This window comes from Schistocerca gregaria, chromosome 10 (genome assembly GCF_023897955.1).
Source record: "Schistocerca gregaria isolate iqSchGreg1 chromosome 10, iqSchGreg1.2, whole genome shotgun sequence".
NCBI lineage: Eukaryota > Metazoa > Arthropoda > Insecta > Orthoptera > Acrididae > Schistocerca > Schistocerca gregaria.
In genome coordinates this window covers 123,861,462-123,884,765 of record NC_064929.1, presented here as the reverse complement: position 1 = coordinate 123,884,765, position 23,304 = coordinate 123,861,462, and the positions used below count along the sequence as shown (strand labels likewise).

Here is a 23,304-nt window from a genome sequence, read left to right as displayed (position 1 = left end):
AAACGTTCACAGAAAATCTGTGTTGATGACGCGATTCCACTATTGCGTGCGGATTCTCGCCAGCCCACACATGTTGATTGTGAAAATTTACAATTGATCACATTGGAATGAAGCCTCATCCGTAAAGAGAACATTTGCACTGGAATGAGTATTGACACATTGTTGGATGAACCATACGCAGAAGTGTACCCGTGGAGGCCAAGCAGCTGCTGATAGTGCCTGCACACGCTGTACATGGTACGGAAACAACTGGTTCTCCCGTAGCACTCTCCATACAGTGACGTGGTCAACGTTACCTTGTACGCTGACATTAGGGTTATCGTCAACTGCACGTAGAATTGCCTCGTCCATTGCAGGTGTCCTCGTCGATCTAGGTCTTCCCCAGTCGCGAGTCATAGGCTGGAATGTTCCGCGCTCCCTAAGACGCCGATCAATTGCTTCGAACGTCTTCCTGTCGGAACACCTTCGTTCTGGAAATCAGTCTCGATACAAACGTATCGCGCCACGGCTATTGCCCAGTGCTAATCCATGCATCAAATGGATATCTGCCGACTCCGCATTTGTAAACATTGCAATGACTGCAAAACCACGTTCGTGGTGAACACTAACCTGTTGATGCTACGTACTGATGTGCTTGATGCTAGTACTGTAGAGCAATGAGTCGCATGTCAACACAAGCACCGAAGTCAACATTGCCTTCCTTCAATTGGGCCAACTGGCGGTGAATCGAGGAAGTACAGTACATACTGACGAAACTAAAATGAGCTCTAACATGGAAATTAAGCGTTTCCGGACACATGCCCACATAACATCTTTTCCTAATTTGTGTGTGAGGAATGGTTCCTGAAAGTTTGGCCGTACGTTTTTGTAACACCCTGTATATGGGACGACAGCTCGTCGACGCCAAAGTATTTTCTAGTGCATTTATTCTTTGAAATATCAGAGATGCATATATGCATTCTTCATGGTTGTTAGAGTGGTAACTAGCACAGCTTCTGGAGTATCTTTTGAGGGATTGACGTGTTTCTGAGAGATACATATTCTGCTTTTCTTCTCGCTAAAGCGAGCCAATTAACATTTGTGCCGCTAGCGGTTTGCTTTGAAGAGAAAGAGACTGTAAAAGGAAAATAATTAAGGCGTGGAATCACCGGAGATCTGGACATGCAATGGAGATGGATTTAATACACGATTTCCTCCCTAAATAAGGTTTGTGACTTTTTTGTTCTGGAGTGAATGAACGAATGAGTTTTTTCTGAATCATTTGTTGATTACGTTGACCCTGTAATTAGTGGGGGAACTTTCAGCTGTGTCGAAGAGAGCCTGCAATCACTGAGTCTGTGTAAAACCGTCCAAAAAGGCTTCGTACACATCTGGAATTCGCAATCTTTCGAAAAGGAACAAATTGTCCAAACGACTGACTCTCCCGACTGACTGCAGTGTTTAACAGTAATAACAAATGTAAAGATCTCTTACAGCAAGCCAGCCGCTGATTACCAAGACGAAGGACTGCACCAAAGATTCTATTTGGCTGATTCTTTTTATCACTATATCACGTAATGAAATTTTATGTTAAGAACTATACATAGATGAAGGAGAGAGAGCGAATGAAAAGAGAGATAATAGTAATAATCCTCCATTAGTCAAATTTTTCGTCTGTCTTATCACGGATCAGCCAAGAACTGGGAGGGCCTTACTTTACTGTATAGACTTGTGTGTGAAGGTGAATGGATCTTTAAGGCAACAGATACACGTGTATACAGACAAGGCATTACACAGAGATAGCGGATAGCTGCACTGATCATCTATTCTTAGATTAAAGAGACGGCAACTTATTATCCGAACATTTACAATGTTAAAGGATGATCGAGATTCAACGTGCCGTCGACATCAGGAGAGGTAGACTGGGGTCGGATGTGACATTCTGAAAAGGATACAACATTTGTAGTAAATAACGTGGGGTAACCAAAGAAAATATTTAATGATGCATTTGGTTGCTTAATCTATGCCTTTTGCTAAAACATGTTTTCTCATTTTTTTTTTTAATTCTCCACCAAAACCTGCCTGTCCGCAGCTTGCGGCAGCATTCTCACTTCCCACACATTGGGTCTCGGGTTCGATTCCTGGTGGGGTCAGGGATTTTTCCCTGCCTCGAGATGACTGGGTGTTGTTGTGTCGTCTTCATCATCATCATTCATCCCCATTATGATCGGAGGAAGGCAATAGCAAACCACCTGAGCTAGGACCTTGCCTAGTATGGCGGTGCGGGTTTCCCACATCGTCCCCTACGCACCTTGTAGTATGGGACCTCATCATAAAAACCTGTCTCTATGGCAGCCAGAGAAATACAATGACATTTTGACCATAGGGACTGGCGAAGATTTGTGAACACCATCTGTGACTGGTAGGCTGGTCACCGATCAAATCCTCGAGCTGGTGGTATCTGCAAATCTCCATTTTCATGCTGTAATGGTCGAAACTTTACGTATATAAGGTACCATCAGATGATGGACTTCCACGTGTAGAATATTCATGAACAAAACTGTATATATTTCCCAAAGGGTGATCCTTATTTCTACAAAATAGGCTAATTTTGCATACATACTTTGCGTTTATTAGCAATACTATATTTAATTTCTTCAATATGTTGAAGCTACCATCACATCATCAATAGTTGTGTCAGTAATTTCAGCTGCTAACGCGATTTCAAAAACAGAAGTTGTCAAAGAACGATGTAGCATTAGTTGCTGTTTTATTAACTATGTCAAAAATGGTTCAGATGGCTCTGAGCACTATGGGAATTAACATCTGTGGTCACCAGTCCCCTAGAACTTAGAACTACTTAAACCTAACTAACCTAAGGACATCACACATATCTATGCCTCAGGCAGGATCCGAACCTGCGACCGTAGCGGTCACGCGGTTCCATACTGAAGCGGCTAGAAATGCACCGCCACACCGGCCGGCTAACTATGTCAAAAAGAAAAAAAAATGGATATGTAAATATACGAAAAATGGTATGTACTCCATGTGAAGAGGGTCACTGGAATCTAATGCACCTTGTAGCTTATTTTTAATGATGTCATGGAACAGAAGGGAAAGAAAACGTTGTAATTATAGAGCTAATTACAGATGAAGAAAGCCTTGCACACACTGTCCAGCGAATGCAACAAGGTGGAGCTTTCCTGCTGTTTTGGGGTGGCATTATGTGGGGCCGACGTACGCCGACGTCCGCTGTAATTGCTGTACGATACGTGAATGCCATCCTCCAACCGACAGTGCAACTGTATCGGCACCATATTGGCGAGGCATTCGTCTCCATGGACGACAATTCGAACACCCATCGTGCACATCTTGTAAATGGCTTCCTTCAGGGTGACGACATCGCTCGACTACCTAGCATGTTCTCCAGACATGAACCCTATCGAACGTGCCTGGGATAAATGGAAAAGAGCTGTTTAATGACGACGTGACCCACCAACCACTCTGAGGTATCTACGCCGAATCGCCGTTGAGGAGTGGGACAATCTGGACCAACAGTTCCTCGATGAACTTGTGGATAGTATGCCACGACGAATACAGGCATGCATCAGTGCAAGAGAACGTGCTGCTGGGTATTAGAGGTACCGTTGTGTCCAGCAATCTGAATGGTGGTAGAAGATGCATTGTTTCCATGAGAAATAAAAAGGGCGTCAATGATGTTTATGTTGAAATGAAATCTCGTGTGACTAGGGCCTCCCGTCGGGTAGACCGCCCGCCTGGTGCAAGTCTTTCGATGTGACGCCACTTCGGCGACTTGCGCGTCGATGGGGATGAAATGATGATGATTAGGGCAACACAACACCCAGTCCCTGAGCGGAGAAAATCTCCGACCCAGCCGGGAATCGAACCCGGGCCCTTAAGACTGACAGTCTGTCACGCTGACCACTCAGCTACCGGGGGCGGACATGTTTATGTTGATCCATGTTCCAATTTTCGTTAGACGTTCCGGAACTCTCGGAACCGAGGTGATGTAAGACTGACTCTGATGCGTATTCGTGGGTCAGAAATGATGCGTTTAACATACACCTTCTACTTTTGACCCAAAAAACGTAAGTATCACTGCTTTTGGGTGGAAAAAGACAATAGGTACATTATTGTAGTGATTTAAAATGGAATGATCATATAAAGTTGATCGTCGGTAAAGCAGATGCCCGACTGAGATTCATTGGAAGAATCCTAAGGAAATGCAATCCGAAAACAAAGGAAGTAGGTTACAGTACGCTTGTTCGCCCACTTCTTGAATACTGCTCAGCAGTGAGGGGTCCGCACCAGATAGGGTTGATAGAAGAGATAGAGAAGATCCAACGGAGAGCAGCGCGCTTCGTTACAGGATCATTTAGTAATCGCGAAAGCGTTACGGAGATGATAGATAAACTCCAGTGGAAGACTCTGAAGGAGAGACGCTCAGTAGCTCGGTACGGGCTTTTGTTAAAGTTTCGAGAACATACCTTCAACGAAGAGTCAAGCAGTATATTGCTCCCTCCTACGTATATCTCGCGAAGAGACCATGAGGATAAAATCTGAGAGATTAGAGCCCACACAGAAGCATACCGACAATCCTTCTTTCCACGAACAATACGAGACTGGAATAGAAGGGAGAACCGATAGAGGTACTCAGGGTACCCTCCACCACACACCGTCAGGTGGCTTGCGGAGTATGGATGTAGATGTAGATTGTCTCAGAAGAGATGTAGCTAATCTTACACTGCTGGCAATTAAAATTGCTACACCAAGAAGAAATGCAGATGATAAACGGGTATTCATTGGACAAATATATTATACTAGAACTGACATCTAATTCCATTTTCTCGCAGTTTGACTGCATAGATACTGAAAAATCAGTAACCCAGAACAACCACCTCTGGCCGTAATAACGGCCTTGTTACGCCTGGGCATTGAGTCAAACAGAGCTTGGATGGAGTGTACAGGTACAGCTGACCATGCAGCTTCAACACGATACCACAGTTCATCAAGAGTAGTGACTGGCGTATTGTGACGAGCCAGTTGCACGGCCACCATTGACCAGACGTTTTCAATTGCTGAGAGATCTGGAGAATGTGGTGGCCATGGCAGCAGTCGAACACATTCTGTATCCACAAAGGCCCGCACAGGACCTGAAACATGCGGTCGTGCATTATCCTTCTGAAATATAGTGTTTCGCAGGGGTAGAATGAAGGGTAGAGCCACGGGCCGTAACACATCCGAAACGTAACGCCCACTGTTCAAAGTGCCGTCAATGCGAACAAGAGGTGACCGAGACGTGTAACCAATGGCACCCCATACCATCATCCCGGGTGATACGCCAGTACGGCGATGTCGAATACACTTCGATGTGCGTTCATTTCGATGTCGCGAAACACGGATGCTGTAACAGAACCTGGATTCATCCGAAAAAATGTCGTTTTGCCATTCGTGCGCCCACGTTAGCTGTTGAGTACACCATCGCAGGCGTTCCTGTTTGTGATGCAGCGTCAAGGGTAACCGCAGCCACGGTCTCCGAGCTGATAGTTCGTGCTGCTGCAAACGTCGTCGAACTGTTCGTGCAGATGGTTGTTGTCTTGCAAACTTCCCCAGCTGTTGACTTAGGGATGGAGACGCGGCTGCAAGATGCTTTACAGCCATGCGGATAAGATGCCTGTCATCTCGACTGCTAGTCATACGAGGCCGTTGGGATCCAGCACGGCGTTCCGTATTACCCTCCTGAACCCACCGACTCCATATTCTGCCAACAGTCATTGGATCTCGACCACCGGAGCAGCAAAGTCGCGATACGGTAAACCGCAATCGCGATAGGCTACAATCCGACCTTTATCAAAGTCTGCAACTCGATGGTACGCAATTCCCATCCTTACACGAGGCATGACAACATCGTTTCACCAGGCAACGCCGGTCAACTGCTGTTTGTGTATGAGAAATCGGTTGGAAACTTTCCTCACGTCAGCACATTGTAACTGTCGCCACCGTCGCCAACCTTGTGTGAATCCTCTGGAAAGCTAATCATTTGCGTATCACATTTTCCTTTCGGTTAAATTTCGCGTCTGTAGTACGTCATCTTCGTTGTTTAGCTATTGTATTGGCCAGTAGTGTATATCTATTGTTGGTTCTCGTTTCAAACTATAGTTGTTGCTATTGAAATGGCACTGATCGTTTGATAATTCAACATTTCAAAAGCAATGGAAATGTTACGAATAAAAGTGACTCGTTTTCAAAACAGTGTTATTCAGAAACTAAAAATTGTAGCACCAATGCTATGATAAATTCATATATCGTTATTTGAACCTGGTTATTATTGAAAAATGAAAAAAAATAGCCTATTATAGCCGAGACCAAACAAATAATACCGGTTATTCAGAACTAAATATCAGTCGGTTTTTCCCACTTCGAAGTGTTTTGCAGCAGTCAGTAAAAAATGTTTAAACGTGTGTGAATTCCTAAGGGACCAACCTGCTGAGTTCATCGGTCCCTAGACTTACACTCTATTTAAACTAACTTATTCTAAGAACAACACACACACACACACCCATGCCCATGCCCGAGAGGGCGGGGAGGGGAGGGGTGTTCGAACCTCCCCTGGGAGGGGCCCATTAAGTGAAGGTTCATTAGTCTGACCTAATAGTATGTAGCTTTTTCAAGTCATCTCGCAGTAGATAGGTAAGGAAGGGTACTAGGCGACTAAAATAGAGTGCTCGTCATTTCCACACAGTTACAGACGTTATCGCTCATGTCGTTATGTTCTATAATTATGAATCAAGCTTTATTCTCTGGAATTGTGACTTGGACGACGAAAATCTCCGCTACGAACTTCGCAAACAATGATCTTGCGAAATTCGGATCATTCTTTTCGTCGATATTATGTGCCGCTTTGAGGAGCACGGAAAAAAGACTGCCGAACTCTCACCACACTGGAGAGAGTAGAAGCGAGTGATCAATCGCAGACAATTCGCCAGTGTTCATCAGGATTCGCTTGCATCTCTGAGCACGCTTTTTACGCTAGTGGGAACGGATGACAACGTGGGATAACAAACACAGTGCGTTATAGTTTTTAGGCGCTAACAATCGGAACACATACTACAACATTTTATAGCTAAATTCACGATGTAAAACTGTGGTATTCAGACAGTATTATTTACATCTACATCTACATTTATACGCCGCAATGCACCCAACGGTGTGTGGCGGAGGGCACTTTACGTGCCACTGTCATTATCCCCCCTTTCCTGTTCCAGTCGCGTATGCAGGAAGAACGACTGCTGGAAAGCCTCCGGCGATAGTACGAACGTAGTGTGTGGACATACAAGGTGAGAAATTGGGTCTCACGGGAGCCGTGCGCGAGATATTCCCTGCAGTCGCGCTATCCTGCTATCCTCTGTGTCTTTGGTGGCTCAGGTGGATAGATCGTCTGCTGTGTAAACAGGAGACCCCAGGTTCGAGTCTCAGTCGGGGCACACATTTTCACCTGTCGCCCTTGATGTATATCAACGGCCGTCAACAGCTGAAGGTATGAAGCGCGTGTTAGATCCCAGTCGCCATAACAAAGTGTGTTTGTATAAATGGCCTCCAGCATGGAAACCATGCATTTCTGGACATAATTTCATTAGACCTTTTCTGTTTCGTCTTCTTTCATCGATCAAGCGACAAATATGTTGACCTCAATAGGCAATATGTTGAGAAATAAATTTTTTCAAACCCATTACAGCATTTCTTCTTTATAGAGCGAAACACTTACCAGCTGCCTTTCGTAGGTTGCTGATGGATACGCATTTCTGTAGTTGTCATATTTCGAAAAATTTGTGATGTCTGGTGTGATACAAGCGAACCACTTCAAGGATTTTATTGAAGTGCACATAAGAAAGATAATACCAATGAAATACGACTAATAAAACGTGAAATACTCATACCACATCCACGTAGTCTTGTTGATAAAATCTGGCATGTACTGTAGTAGACGATAGATAGTGTGTTCCCAGGTAAGCCTTTTTAATTCTCATCAAAAATCACAAACATGACAGTGACACATCGGTCAGGTAGGAGGGTTGGAACTTTAATAGTGGTAACTTTTTATTTACAGCTCTATGTTGTTTATTTTTGTAACACAACCTACGACCAGCTTAGAGACAGAAGTGATAACACCTTCTGCAGGACAATGCTCAAGCCCGTACAGTGCAAGCTGTTACTGATTTGTTTCACTGGTGGGGCTGCTAAGTGCTATACCACCTACTGCACTCCCCTGACTTAAGCCCTCGTGAGTTCAACTTGATTTCTAAACTGAATGGAACACTTCACAGCATTCGCTTCAGAACTGCTTCAAATTCGTCGGGCCATAGACCGCGCCGCTCGAACTGTCAACACAACTGGCACTGCTAAGAGTATCCTACGACTTCCACAAAGGGTTATACTCAATGCTGGTGACTACATTGAAGGTCAGTAAAACTTTGATACACGTATCTTTCGTACGAGCTGTAAATAAATACACTCCTGGAAATTGAAATAAGAACACCGTGAATTCATTGTCCCAGGAAGGGGAAACTTTATTGACACATTCCTGGGGTCAGATACATCACATGATCGCACTGACAGAACCACAGGCACATAGACACAGGCAACAGAGTATGCACAATGTCGGCACTAGTACAGTATATATCCACCTTTCGCAGCAATGCAGGCTGCTATTCTCCCATGGAGACGATCGTAGAGATGCTGGATGTAGTCCTGTGGAACGGCTTGCCATGCCATTTCCACCTGGCGCCTCAGTTGGACCAGCGTTCGTTATGGACGTGCAGACCGCGTGAGACGACGCTTCATCCAGTCCCAAACATGCTCGATGGGGGACAGATCCGGAGATCTTGCTGGCTAGGGTAGTTGACTTACACCTTCTAGAGCACGTTGGGTGGCACGGGATACATGCGGACGTGCATTGTCCTGTTGGAACAGCAAGTTCCCTTGCCGGTCTAGGAATGGTAGAACGATGGGTTCGATGACGGTTTGGATGTACCGTGCACTATTCAGTGTCCCTTCGACGATCACCAGAGGTGTACGGCCAGTGTAGGAGATCGCTCCCCACACCATGATGCCGGGTGTTGGCCCTGTGTGCCTCGGTCGTATGCAGTCTTGATTGTGGCTCTCACCTGCACGGCGCCAAACACGCATACGACCATCATTGGCACCAAGGCAGAAGCGACTCTCATCGCTGAAGACGACACGTCTCCATTCGTCCCTCCATTCACGCCTGTCGCGACACCACTGGAGGTGGGCTGTACGATGTTGGGGCGTGAGTGGAAGACGGCCTAACGGTGTGCGGGACCGTAGCCCAGCTTCATGGAGACGGTTGCGAATGGTCCTCGCCTATACCCCAGGAGCAACAGTGTCACTAATTTGCTGGGAAGTGGCGGTGCGGTCCCCTACGGCACTGCGTAGGATCCTACGGTCTTGGCGTGCATCCGTGCGTCGCTGCGTCGGTCCCAGGTCGACGGGCACGTGCACCTTCCGCCGACCACTGGCGACAACATCGATGTACTGTGGAGACCTCACGCCCCACGTGTTGAGCAATTCGGCGGTACGTCCACCCGGCCTCCCTCATGCCCACTATACGCCCTCGCTCAAAGTCCGTCAACTGCACATACGGTTCACGTCCGCGCTGTCGCGGCATGCTACCAGTGTTAAAGACTGCGATGGAGCTCCGTATGCCACGGAAAACTGGCTGACACTGACGGCGGCGGTGCACAAATGCTGCGCAGCTAGCGCCATTCGACGGCCAACACCGCGGTTCCTGGTGTGTCCGCTGTGCCGTGCGTGTGATCATTGCTTGTACAGCCCTCTCGCAGTGTCCAGAGCAAGTATGGTGGGTCTGACACACCGGTGTCAATGTGTGTTTTTTTCCATTTCGAGGAGTGTAGTTGCCACTAATAAAGTTCCAGCCCTCGCAATTACAGATACCATCAACATAAGGAACGAGAATGACCAAGCCTTTCGTATGTTTTTAGTTTTAATGTCAATATTAGATACATACCCGCATCCGTTTACTCTCATTACGTTTCTATCTGATAGAAGCATCTAATAAATTTATCTTCTTCCTCGTTTCCCCATTAGCGCTTTTAAGCGCTTCGGTAAGTTCCTTGCAATTATGTTCCTTTTATTTGGTGTATAAGCTGTGAATTTCTTTGATCCGAGACGCACGTATCATGTCTGTATTCTAGTACCAGCAACATTGCATTCCCTTCGCACCACACCATCACTACAGCAGCTCGCGTAAACGATTTCAGCAGAGAAGACAGCAGACGAAAGCTTTACGTGTTGCTAGCATCGGAGCGGAGATCACACAAACGTTATTTGACGCGCGATAAAAGGCCTAAATGTCCGATAAAGAAAGGAGCTCGAATGAGTACAACCGAATGCGAACCGAATACGGCCGAATTCCGTTTGTTGTGCGCGCCTAGCGTTTACAGCACAGACAATTCTCGTTCGCTTCTCGATTTTTGGTTTCAGATAAAACTTTTTTATAAAACGAGTTTGGCAGCACGTTGTGTGCCTCTGAAAGAATGGTTTCATCTTTGAATGGACTTGCAGATCACCACATTATAGACTGATTATCCATGAACAGATTGAACAGTAAATATTCCCCACTGGATTAATTCGTTAATGAAATTTTAAGTGTTTGTAATGCAACTGTTCCTTTGAATGGACTTGCAGATCACCACATTATAGACTGATTGTCCATGAACAGATTGAACAGTAAATATTCCCCACTGGATTAATTCGTTAATGAAATTTTAAGTGTTTGTAATGCAACTGTTCCTGGAACCTGCAATATTTTGCTTACTATCTAAACTCTTAACTTGAGTTACTTGAAAGAGCATTTTTGATTTCGTGGCGAAAAATCTGTTGTATTAAATCCCAGTGAAAAAGTAAAGATATACAGGGTGTCCGAAAAGGTCTTTCCATGATTACATAAATTGATAACTCAAGCTAGAAGTAAGATACAAATGTGAAGCTGGTGTCTAATTGTTTACAAACTATCAAAGTTTTTTTTCACACATCAGTAAACTTCCACATGAGCACTCTTGGTAGCACGTAGCACATCTAGGCGATATTCAATTTCCGTCCACACATTAGCCAGCATCACTGGAGGGATCGATTCAACGACTGTTGCACTGTGCCGCAGCGTTTTAAGATCTGGTGCAAATGTTCGGTAGTCCTCGTCCTTGACATAACCCCATAAAAAGAAATCTAATGGGGTTATGTCAGCAGAGGGTGGAGGCCAAACCGTTGGCCCATCACGACCAATCCACCGCCCAGGAAAGGTCATATCTAGATAGCCACGGACGTCCAAACCCCAATAAGGCGGTGCACTGTCTTGCTGAAACGAGACATCGGGGTGATACTGAAGCAGCTGAGGAACAGCATACAGTTGCAACATGTCCAGATACCCTGCAGATGTGACGGTAGCCTCAGCGAAGAAGAATTGCCCGATAATTCGAACGTGCAATAGCGCGCACCAAACATTCATCTATGGACTGCCTCTGGTGCACTCCATGACCACGCCAAGGGGTTGTGAACTCCAAATGCGCACATTATGGCGATTCACTACTCCACTGACAACAAAGGTCGTTTCGTCGGAAAAGGCAGTTCGTCTGAGATAAGCATCATCGTCCTCAATACGTGATAGCATTTCGACCGCAAAGTCATATCGACGTGTACTGCATTGGGCAACAAGGCCTGAGCGATTTGCACTTTGTATGCACGAAACAATAAACGTTTGTGTAAAATGTCATGGAGAGAGTTTTTTGGTATCTGTAATTCACGTGAGGACCTGTGCACCGATTTCTTCGGACGTCGCAGAAAAGACTGATTGGTTAACATGGCATCTTGGGGATTGCACCTCATCCACTACCTACGTACTGCGAATCTAAAACAGAAAACAAACTTTGATATTTGTAAACAATTCGACACAAGTTTCATATTTGTATCTTACTTCTAGTCTGAGATATCAATTCATGTAAGCAGGAAAGACTTTTCGGACACCCTGTACACTATACAGCCAAAGAAACTGATATACCTGCCTAATAACGTATAGGGCATCCGCAAGCATGTAGAAGTGTCGCAACACAACGTGGTATGGACTCGGCTAGTGTCTGAAGTAGTGCTGGAGGGAACTGACACCATGAATCCTGCAGGGTTGCCCATAAATCTGTAACAGTGCGAAAGGATGGAGATCGCTTCTGAACAGCACGTTACAAGGCATCTCAGATATTCTCAATAATGTTCATGTCTGGTGAGTCTGGTGGCCAGCGGAAGTGTTTAAACTCAGAAGAGGGTTCCTGCAGCCACTCTGTAGCCAATCTGGATGTGTGGGGTGTCGCATTGTACTGCTGGAACTACTCAAGTCCGTCGGAATGCACAGTGGACACGAATGGATGCAGGTGATCAGACAGGACGCTTAAATCAGGTCACCTGTCAGAATCGTATCAGGGGTCCAACATCACTCGAACGGCACACGCCCCACACCATTACACAGCCTCCACCAGCTTGAGAGGTCCCTTGCTAACATGCAGGGTCCATGGATGCATGATGTCGTCTCCATGCCTGTACACGTCCACCCGCTCGATAAAATTTGAAACGAGGTTCGACCGACTAACATGGGGGGGGGGGGGGGGGGGGGGCAGACATGGCCAACAGATTCGGCTCAAATTTGGCAGATCGCTTGTGTACAACCTAAAACGAAGGAATCTAAGATATTTTGGGTCAACACCGCCACAATTTTAAGAAATCGCCCCTAAAGGTTATGACTAGCAATCGACTCAAAATTGGCGAGGTCGATAGGTAATTGTAAATAGAGCATTTTTCATCATCAGGTATAGGGTCCGAAAATGCATACTTTTCCAGAAATAGAGGTAAGAAACTTTCACAACTGCTGCTTCTGTACCCACATGGTCCCTTTTCGCCGACAGCACCGATAGCGCAACGGCCAAGGTAACTGGCTGTGACTCGGTGAACCCGGGTTAGAATCTCGAAGAAACCTAGCGGATGTTTTTCTTTTCGTTTGTATTTTTCCATATCTCAATTAATAGGGATAGGAGGTTTAATAAGGTAAGTATTATTATCATTCCTTATTGATTTACTTACCTTATTAACCCTCCTACCCCTACCAATTGAGATATGGAAAAATACAAACGAAAAGAATAACGTCCGCTACGTTTCTTCGAGATCCGAACACGGGTTTTCCGATTCCCAGCCAATTACATTGGCCATTGCGCTATCGGCGCTGCCGGCGAAAGGATTTTACCGTGTGGGTACAGAAGCGGCAGTTGTAAAAGTTTCTTTCCTCGATTTCGGGAAAATTTTGCGTTTGCGGACCCCATACCTGATGATGAAAAATTCTCTATTTACAATTATCTATCGATCCCTCCAATTTTGAGTCAATTACTAGTCATAACCTTTAGGGGCGATTTTCTCAAAATTTCGGTGCTGACCCAAAATGTCTTAGAGTCCTTCGTTCTAGGTTGTACACAAGCGACCTGCTAAATTTGAGCCGAATCGGTTGGCCGTGTCTGAGGCCTTCCCCTTCTAAGTAACATGTTTCCAGTCATCAACAGTCCAATGTCGGTGTTGACGGGCCCAGGCGAGACGAAAATCTGTGTGCCGTGCAGTCATCAAGGGTACACGAGTGGGCCTTCGGCTCCAAAAACCCATACAGATAAAGTGACGACGAATGGTTGGCACACTGTAACTTGTTGATGGCCCAGCATTCAAATCTGCAGCAATTTGCGCAAGGGTTGCACGGTGGCTGTTAAGCGCTGTCGGGCTAGGCCAGCACTAGGATGGGTGACCATCACGTCTGCCGAGCGCTGTTGGCAAGCGGGGTGCACTCAGCCCTTGTGAGGCTCGGAAACTGACACTCGGTGGGGAGAGCGGTGTGCTGACTGCATGCCCCTCCATATCCGCAAACAGTGACGCCTGTGGGCTGAAGATGACACGGCAGCCGCTCACTACCGTTGGGCCTTCATGACCTGCTCGGGAGGAGTTTGGTTTTGTTTTTGCACTTCTCTGACGTTGAGCGATTCTCTTCAGACGACGTTTGTCCCGTTCTCGCAGGATCTTTTCCCAGCCGCAGCAATATAGGAGATTTGATGTTTTACCGGATTCCTGATATTTACGGTACAATCGTGAAAGGATCGTACGGGCAAATCCCTACTTCATCGCTACTTCGGAAATGCTGTGTCCAATCGCTCGTGCGCCGACTGTAACACCACGTTCAAACTCACTTAAATGTTGATAACCTGCCACTGTAGCAGCAGTAATCCACCTAACAACTGCGCCAGACGCTTGTCTTATATAGGCTTTGCCGTCCGCAAAGCCATAATCTGCCTGTTTAGATATCTCAGTATTTGAATACGCATGCCTGTACCAGCATCTTTGGAGGTTCAGTGCTAAAAACCTTCCTTCTCATTCAAAATACTTAAAGAAAAAGAACGCTACAGACATTACCCAATCGCTTGTTATTTCTCTACAATTTCTATGAAATAATTAAAGGGGAAAGAAGTTATAGCAACAGAAATAAATTAAAAACTTAATAATTCTTTCACAGTTTAGAGTGAAATAGAAAGGAGCTTGTCTCGTGCCTACATCCGCTTGTAGCCCTTAGAAACGGACAGGGTAACGCAAAAAAAATGGAATTCTCCAAAGTTAATTGACACGCTTCAGCAATGACTGTTCGTAATGTGGTAATCGTGATATGATAATCGATTACAACGCGTTTTTAACAGAGATTTAAAAAATTCGAATCGGTAGAGGGATATGCGTGAATTTTTTGTAGTATTCAAACCTCCATTACGTTTCGAGGAAATCGGCGGGCGGTGGACGGTTTAAACTTTCTTTTATTCGCCCATTTACTTTCATGTTTTGATTCTATGATTCTTGAAACGTAAACTCCTGGAAATGGAAAAAAGAACACATTGACACCGGTGTGTCAGACCCACCATACTTGCTCCGGACACTGCGAGAGGGCTGTACAAGCAATGATCACACGCACGGCACAGCGGACACACCAGGAACCGCGGGAGGCCGGGTGGACGTACCGCCGAATTGCTCAACACTTGGGGCGTGAGGTCTCCACAGTACATCGATGTTGTCGCCAGTGGTCAGCGGAAGGTGCACGTGCCCGTCGACCTGGGACCGGACCGCAGCGACGCACGGATGCACGCCAAGACCGTAAGATCCTACGCAGTGCCGTAGGGGACCGCACCGCCACTTCCCAGCAAATTAGGGACATTGTTGCTCCTGGGCTATCGGCGAGGACCATTCTCCATGAAGCTGGGCTACGGTCCCGCACACCGTTAGGCCGTCTTCCGCTCACGCCCCAACATCGTGCAGCCCGCCTCCAGTGGTGTCGCGTGAATGGAGGGACGAATGGAGACGTGTCGTCTTCAGCGATGAGAGTCGCTTCTGCCTTGGTGCCAATGATGGTCGTATGCGTGTTTGGCGCCGTGCAGGTGAGCGCCACAATCAGGACTGCATACGACCGAGGCACACAGAGCCAACACCCGGCATCATGGTGTGGGGAGCGATCTCCTACACCGGCCGTACACCTCTGGTGATCGTCGAGGGGACACTGAATAGTGCACAGTACATCCAAACCGTCATCGAACCCATCGTCCTACCATTCCTAGACCGGCAAGGGAACTTGCTGTTCCAACAGGACAATGCACGTCCGCATGTATCCCGTGCCACCCAACGTGCTCTAGAAGGTGTAAGTCAACTACCCTGGCCAGCAAGATCTCCGGATCTGTCCCCCATTGAGCATGTTTGGGACTGGATGAAGCGTCGTCTCACGCGGTCTGCACATCCAGCACGAACGCTGGTCCAACTGAGGCGCCAGGTGGAAATGACATGGCAAGCCGTTCCACAGGACTACATCTAGCATCTCTACGATAGTCTCCATGGGAGAACAGCAGCCTACATTGCTGCGAAAGGGGGATATACACTGTACCAGTGCCGACATTGTGCATGCTCTATTGCCTGTGTCTATGTGCCTGTGGTTCTGTCAGTGTGATCATGTGATCTATCTGACCACAGGAATGTGTCAATGAAGTTTCCCCTTGCTGGCACAATGAATTCACGGTGTTCTTATTTCAATTTCCAGGAGTGTATGATACGAAAGGCTGACGGAGTGCGATGTCTACATTTACAGCAACAATCGTATTGAGCTGTTTTAACAGCTGGGTTAAACTGGAGATTAAAACAACCGATTGAAAGGTCTCTTTTGGATTCCTTTCATGTTAATTTCTTAAATCTGTTGTCATTTACGGCATAAATTCCTCTTCTAAATTTACTGTGGTGTTTCTGACTATCTGGGAGGAGACTGAGCAGTGAAATGTGTTACTTTTACACATAAACAAGTACTATCTGTCACACTACTACACTTTAAAATACAGTTTATATGTAATTCATGTCACACAGTCTCATACGGAACCTACATCCGCTTTCTGTTATATACTGTATATGATAAGATACTGTCATCCCCCTTCCCTTCTGTGTGAAAGAATGAACGAGCAAATGTATTTCTAGTTGCATGCTGGATGGTAGCAGAGAAGCCTGTCTGCTAGAGAACAGTAGGACCAAGGCCGGAACAAGTAGCTACGCTTTCTAAAAGCAGAGAGGTTTCTATCCTTAGTATGGTTCTGTCCGTCCCTTGTCATGTTGGTATAGGAAGCTGCCCCTCTGGTCACTTCCGTTTTGTATACGGAAGCACCCTTGGTAGGAGCGCAAGGTCAGTCTGTCCGCGGCGAGCGTCTGAAGTGGTAAGATCTCCGGCTAAGCGCGTGTCTGCTAAGTCCGCAGGACAATGGATTTCTTAAGTTCAGCCTACCTGAAAATTTAATCACCTTTATTTCAGGTTTAGCTCTAAAATATCTAATGTTATCTTAAATTGCAACGCAGTGTATTTCGAGTGTGAACTTCAGAATATTCCCCAGTAGTTGCTTTGTCACTACTTTGTGAGTAAAGTGGAACCACGTGTTGATCAGTAACTCTAACTAAGATCATCAATCATAAATACGAATGTGCGTGAGATTATAACGTCTCGTCTTGACAATATTTTTCAATATAACAACTTTTCTTTATGTTGAACCCACGTGGGGTGTACTTTGTGAGACCAGTACCACGTGCTTATACAGTTGTTTAACCCATCAGGTTAATAGTAAGACGATAGTAACCCGTTCGAGGTTTTTCTTTTGTAAATTGCTTTTCGATGTAATTTATTTTAATTATCAAAATTATTGTGGAGTTACACTCTTTGTGTAAACGAAGTTGACCATGTGAAGCATGTCGTGTAATCATCAAAGTAGCCCCCCCCGGAAGATTTCACAGAGAGTTAGTATGAATTTAGTATACCAGTGTGTTGTAATTACACGACGGACAGAATTGCGCTACGAACGTAACTTCTTTGGGTGAAAATTGAATCAGTTGGTTGTGGTTAATTTCCTCTTGCATATATTTCAACGTTCTCCGTGTGTTATTTTATGAATGCAGTTTTGTATGCAGTCTCCCAATATTGGCTCCATATTTGATGTGTTCCGTAAGATTACAATCTCACATTTTCACAATCCTAAAAAAAGGCACCAGTTTAGTTATGAATCAAGTTTGATATGCTGAAATTTTAACGGAACAATGATCAATGTTAAAATAAATGTCTAAATACAAACTGATTTTTTTTATTTAAATTGTCTTTTTATATATGTATCACCAGTTATCGTAAGATGAGTACTAAAAGATTATAATTAAAGTTAGTCTGGTTGGGAATTTGGTAAGGTAGACTAGATACCTGGTGAAAGAGCTGCGCAGTAATGCAAGGTTAACTTCCTCACATAGCTCACAGCTTATAACCCACTTTTATGATCTTGAATATCAGTACCGCTTTCAGAACAAATTAAAGCAACAACATTACACGATGCAGTCGAGAAACAGAAATAACCACTATCTCTCCTTCAGACACCTCCGTATGTACTATAACTAGCCTGTAATCTATATCAACTATACTAGGAGAGCTGTAGTATATTCTTAGATTCTTTACTTCATACCGCTTCTTCCAATTTTCTAGTTAGTTTTTCGCGAAACGGTTCAGTCTTCCTGTGAGGGGTTTACACTTGGCGTCTCTCACCAATTCCCTGAGGCCGTCCTGTAGGTCAAACAGAGCTGTGAACACCCATGGCGCTGTTCCTTGTATGCGTTCATCTTATTTTCTGTTAGTCTTGATTGGTGTGGGTACTATACGCTAAAGAAACAATCTAGGATGGGTTACACGAAAGTTTTGTAAGCAAACTACTTTTGAGACACTCTGTTAAAGCAAAGTATTAGTATCACTTGTCTGATTCCAACTGATTCATTTCATTTTATTATGATATAAAAAGATTAAGGAAAGGCAAACCTACGTTTCTAGCACTTAAAAACTTAGAGAAAGCTTTTGACAATGTTGACTGGAATACACCCTTTCAAATTCTGAAGGTGGCAGGCGTAAAATACAGAGAGCGAAAGGTTATTTACAATTTTTACAGAAACCATGTATAAGATGAACATCAACAAAAGCCAAACGAGGATAGTGGTATGTAGTCGAATTATGTCGGGTGATGCTGAGGGAATTAGATTACGAAATGAGACGCTTAAACTAGTAAATGATTTTTTCTGTTTGGGGAGCAAAGTAATTCATGGTGATCGAAGCAGAGAGGATATAAAATGTAGGCTGGCAATGGCAAGGAAAGCGTTTCTGAAGAAGAGAAATTTGTTAACATCTAGTATAGATTTAAGTGTCAGGAAGTCGTTTCTGAAAGTATTTGTATGGAGTGTAGCCGTGTATGGAAGTGAAACGTGGACGATAAGTAGTTTCGAGAAGAAGAGAATAGAAGCTTTTGAAATGAGGTGCTACAGAAGAATGCTGAAGATTAGATGTGTATATCACATAACTAATGAGGAAGTATTGAATAGGATTGGGGAGAAGAGAAGTTTGTGGCACAACTTGACCAGAAGAAGGGATCGGTTGGTAGGACATGTTCTGAGGCTTCAAGGGATCACCAATTTAGTATTGGAGGGCAGCGTGGAGGGTAAAAATCGTAGAGGGAGACGAAGATATGATTGCACGAAGCAGATTCAGAAGGATCTACGTTGCAGTAGGTACTGGGAGATGAAGGAGCTTGCACAGGATAGAATAGCATGGAGAGCTGCATCAAACCAGTCTCAGGGCTGGCTTTGTAATCGACGTGTCTGTAGGTAGTTGTTTATATCTATCCATTACCTTTGGTGTTTGAAACGTCGTCAGGGCGTTGCAGTGGGTGCATGTAGATTTCTGTCTCTTCAACTATGTTCATTGTTAAGCCTTTAGGTAATATTATTTTCATCGCCAACTCCATTCCTTCCGCGTTGTGGTTATCGTTCTTTAAGTAGTTGAAGAATGTAGATGCACTATTTTCACAAATTCTCATGCTCTCTCGATATCTGATACTGATGTTGCACCCTATCTGTACAGTGTAAAATTTATTGCAGTCCTGCCATTCGATTTTGTATATGTCTGAGTTTCTACATTCGTAATTTTTTTTTCCTGAATGAAGTCTATGGCGGATATTGTTGTTACTTCTACACACGGATTGGATACTTGTGTTCTGCATTTGTGCGTTTAATCCTTTTGATATTGTGTATTAATATGTTATAGGTATGTATGTTGGTTTAGACTTTTTTGGGGACTTCTGTGGACAATCTTATGTCCTTTCGTTTGTATCTATCCTGCGGGCCCATTGTGTCGTAAATAATTTTATTGTAGTCATAAAACGGTACTTTGCAGCGTGACACGAATTGCATATTTTTACGTTTCTGAAAATCTGAAGCAAGCTGCCAACCTTTGAGTCACTTTGTGGATTTATCAACATCTAAGTGCAGGGATGGAAGTCATTACAGCAAAGACGTTTTTCGTCGAGGCGACATCTTTTTACGAAATTTCAGTCACCAACTTTCTCGTCCGAATGCGAAAATATTTTGTTGAGCCCAACCTACATAGGTAGGAATGATCATCAAAATAAAATACGAGAAATCAGAGCTCGAACAGAAAGGTTTAGGTGTTCGTTTTTCCCGCGCGCTGTTAGGGAGTGGAATGGTTGAGAGATAGTATGACTGTGGTTCGATGAACCCTCTGCCAAGCACTTAAATGTGAATTGCAGAGTAGTCATGTAGATGTAGATATAAGTGAGTAATAGTGCCGCTTTTTGTGATAGTCTGACGTCAGTATTGATGTTACCTTCCCGGTTATTAATACACAATAACAGCAAGAACGCCAAAACACTTTCCTGAGGCACTCTTGCGGGTACGTCTACAACATAGCCAGCAGTAAATAAAACAGCAGCCGCAGTTTCGTCTCCGATTTATCCAGAGGCGAGCAGTACCAGCATTTCATTATCACATCGTCAGGCCCAATGTGAAAACAAAGTGTCTGAGCTTATATTGCCAGAGAAAATACCTTGCAAAAGCGAACCTCTCTCCGCAGGGACTTATGTAACACGGTTACACATTCGAAAACAATTTGGCGCACCTCTGCGTCTGCTGTTGACCCTCCATCCGAGATAACATTTTGCATTCCTTCGTTCTACAAGTCCTACAGCCTAACGCAAGTTCAGTGTGATAGTCCCATATCCCCGTGCCATTATGAACCCCACACGGCCACCGATTGTTCACAAGACCAGTATAAAGCCGCTTCAAACGTCTGAATACCATGGGTAATTTGCACTCCGTCTTAAGAAAAGCTAGTTTCTCACGCATTTAAAGGTTTATGACGTCATATGCCTTGAATGATGTGCCCTACAATGACATGATTTAGCAGGTCCATTCTGTGGCAAATGTGTACGCTACTGGCTATTATAATTGCTACACAAAGAAAATGACGCCTTACAGACGCGAAATGTAACCGACAGGAAGAAGATGCGGTGATATGCAAATGATTAGCTTTTCAGAGCATTCACACAAGGTTGGCGCCGGTGTTGACACCTATAAGGTGATAACATGAGGAAAGTTTCCAACCGGTTTCTCATACACAAACAGCAGTTGACCGGCGGTGCCTTTTGTTGTGATGCCTCGTGTAAGGAGGAGAAATGCGTACTATCACATATCCGACGTTGATAAAGGTCGGATTGTAGCCTATCGCGATTGCGGTTTATCGTATAGCGACATTGCTGCTCGCGTTAGCCGTGATCCAATGGCTGTTAGCAGAATATGGAGTCCGTGGGTTCAGGAACGCCATGCCGGATCCCAACGGCCTCGTATCACTAGCAGTCGAGATGACAGGCATCTTATCCGCATGGCTGTAACGCATCGTGCAGCCACGTCTCGATCCCGGAGTCAATAGATGGGGACGTTTGCAAGACAACAACCATCTGCACGAACAGTTCGACGACGTTTGCAGCAGCATGGACTATCATCTCGGAGACCACGGCTGCGGTTACCCTCGACGCAGCATCACAGACAAGAGCGTCTGCGATGGTGTACTCGACGACGAACCTCGCTGCACGAATGGCAAAACGTCATTTTTTCGGATGAATCCAGATTCTGTTTACAGCATCGTGATAGTTACATCCGTGTTTGGCGACATCGCGGTGAACGCTCATTGGAAGCGTTTATTTTTCATCGCCATACTGGCGTATCACCCGGCGTGATGGTATGCGATACCATTGGTTACACGTCTCGGTCACCTCTTGCTCGCATTGACGGCACTTTGAACAGTGGAGTTACATTTCAGATGTCTTACGACCCTTGGCTCTACCCTTAATTTGATCCCTACATTTCAGCAGGATAATGCACGACCGCACGTACACGGGCCTTTCTGGATACAGAAAATTTTCTGCTGCTGCCCTGGCCAGCATATTCTCCAGATCTCTCACCAATTGAAAACGTCTGGTCAATGGTGGGCGAGCAACTGGCTCGTCACAATACGCCAGTCACTACTCTCGATGAACTGTGGTATCGTGTTGAAGCTGCATGGGCAGTTGTACCTGTACACGCCATCCAAGCTCTGTTTGACGCAATGCCCAGGCGTATCAAGGCCGTTATTACGGGCAGATGTGGTTGTGCTGGGCACTGATTTCCCAAGATCTATGCACCCAAATTGCGTGACAATGTTACCACATGCTAGATCTAGTATAATATATCTGTCCAATGAATACCCGTTTATCATCTGCATTTCTTTTTGGTGCAGCAATTTTAATGGACTGTAGTGTATGCTGTCTGCAAAATGTGTTGGGAATAGACAAAGAAGTAAGGAAGTAAAAATTAAAATGTCACGGCGGATGCTTAAATGTTATTGCGTGAACAGCAGGAATGTGATAAACTTCTTTTACTTTCATTACTTTGTGTTATTGTAAGAGGGGGGGGGGGGGGTGTCAATGAGAAAAGTGTCGTTAAGGTTTGAAACTATGTGTAAAATTTACCGGAAGTCGGTATGTGCTCCCGTACTCAAATACTGGACGAATATATTCTGGGTTATTTCTGCGCCACGATTTAAGACATATAAACAGTTTGTAACTTTAGCTCTTACTAGCTTACTGCCCACTGATTCGCTCGTATAAACTGTTTGGCTAGGTGAATGTTTGTTTTTATTTTTATTTAATCGAATTTTTATGTTGTTTGCAAACTGGAACACTTTCTAAGCTTTCCACGCTAATTAAGGCATATGAGCACGCTGTTTCCCGATGTACTCTTGACCAAAAAGCGATTCTGGTCGAAGGAGTCCAATTTTTTTTGTTAATCATGCCTTTTGCGTTCTTGTGGAAATATTTCCATAGCAAAATTCATCCCCTAATAAATATTTCTTTACATATAACCGAGAAGTGAAATACCAGTTTTCATAAATTTAGCTTTAATTTCTTCTTAATGTAATGAAATTCCAAAAGAACAGACACCATATCCATGTAAGTATATCGTTCTGGCAACACCGGCCCTGCCCCTCTTCTTCTGTACGGATACAAACATATACCCCGAACCCTTACGGGACTTGGTAAGAATGTCTTCCACGAGTAATGAGTGTGTTGGGGTGGAGCACTACGAACGTAGTGTTTTGGCATACAATGTGAGAATATGGGTCTCGCGGGAGGCGTGCGCGAGATAGTCCCTTCTGTCGCACTGTCCTCTGTGCCCTCGGTGGCTCAGATGGATAGAGCGGCTACCATGTAAGTAGGAGATCCCGGGTTTGAGTCTCGGTCGGAGTACACATTTTCACCTGTCCCCGTTGGTATATATCAACGG

The 23,304-nt window shown here is 44.9% G+C and overlaps 1 protein-coding gene across 1 annotated transcript in view; it reads right to left on the bottom strand.

Moving 5' to 3' along the window:
* LOC126293207 (C3 and PZP-like alpha-2-macroglobulin domain-containing protein 8) overlaps positions 1-23,304 on the bottom strand; it is a 732,149-nt gene that overhangs the window by 433,980 nt on the left and 274,865 nt on the right. The gene's annotated exons all lie outside the window — the stretch shown is intronic.